The sequence below is a fragment of the Triticum dicoccoides genome, chromosome 7B (assembly GCF_002162155.2).
Source record: "Triticum dicoccoides isolate Atlit2015 ecotype Zavitan chromosome 7B, WEW_v2.0, whole genome shotgun sequence".
NCBI classification, from domain to species: Eukaryota; Viridiplantae; Streptophyta; class Magnoliopsida; order Poales; family Poaceae; genus Triticum; species Triticum dicoccoides.
The window spans coordinates 456,344,916-456,346,454 of record NC_041393.1 but is presented as its reverse complement, the minus strand read 5'-3'; positions in this window follow the sequence as shown (position 1 = coordinate 456,346,454).

The following is a 1,539-nucleotide window of genomic DNA, read 5'->3' as shown; positions in this document are numbered from 1 at the left end:
AAATAGCCACCATACCTACCTATTATGGCATTTCCATAGCCATTCCGAGATATATTACCATGCAACTTTCCACCGTTCCATTTATTATGACACGCTCCATCATTGACATATTGCTTTTTGCATGAACATGTAGTTGACATTGTATTTGTGGCAAGGTCACCTTCACAATTTTCATACATGTCGCTCTTGATTCATTGCATATCCCGGTACACCGCCGGAGGCATTCATATAGAGTCATATTTTTGTTCTAAGTATCGAATTGTAATTGTTGAGTTGTAAGAAAAATAAAAGTGTGATGATCATCATTATTAGAGCATTGTCCCAGTGAGGAAAGGATGATGGAGACTATGATTCCCCCATAAGTCGGGATGAGACTCCGGACGAAAAAAAAAGAAAGGCCATAAAAAAAGAGAAAAGGCCCAAATAAAAAATATATAAAAAATGAGAGAAAAAGAGAGAAGGGATAATTCTACTATCCTTTTACCACACTTGTGCTTCAAAGTAGCACCATGATCTTCATGATAAGAGAGTCTCATATGTTGTCACTTTCATATACTAGTGGGAATTCTTCATTATAGAACTTGGCTTGTATATTCCAATGATGGGCTTCCTCAAAAGTGCCCTAGGTCTTCGTGAGCAAGCAAGTTGGATGCACACCCACTTAGTTTCTTTTGTTGAGCTTTCATATACTTATAGCTCTAGTGCATCCGTTGCATGGCAATCCCTACTCACTCACATTGATATCTATTGATGGGCATCTCCATAGCCTGTTGATACGCCTAGTTGATGTGAGACTATCTTCTCCTTTTTGTCTTCTCCACACAATCCCCATCATCATATTCTATTCCACCCATAGTGTTATATCCATGGCTCACGCTCATGTATTGCGTGAAGGTTGAAAAAGTTTGAGATTATTTAAGTATGAAACAATTGCTTGGCTTGTCATCGAGGGTATAGAAGTTGGGAACATCTTTGTGTGACGAAAATGAAGCATAGCCTAACTATATGATTTTGTAGGGATGAACTTTCTTTTGCCATGTTATTTTGAGGAGACATGATTGCTTTGATTAGTATGCTTGAAGTATTATTACTTTTATGTCAATATGAACTTTTGTCTTGAATCTTTCGGATCTGAATATTCATATCACAATTAAGAAGATTTACATTGAAATTATGCCAAAGTATCACTCCGCATCAAAAATTCTTTTTCTATCATTTAACTACTCGAGGACGAGCAGGGATTAAGCTTGGGGATGCCTGATATGTCACCAACATATCTATAATTTTTTATTGCTCCATGCTACTTTATCTACTGTTTTGGACTATATTGGGCCTTATTTTCCACTTATATATTATTTTTGGGACTAACCTATTAACCGGAGGCCCAGCCCAGAATTGCTGTTTTTGCCTATTTCAGTGTTTCGAAGAAAGGGAATATCAAACGGAGTCCAAACGGAATGAAACCGTCGGGAACGTGATTTTCTCACCGAACGTGATCCAGGAGACTTGGAACCTACTCCAAGAAGTGCCAGAGGCGGT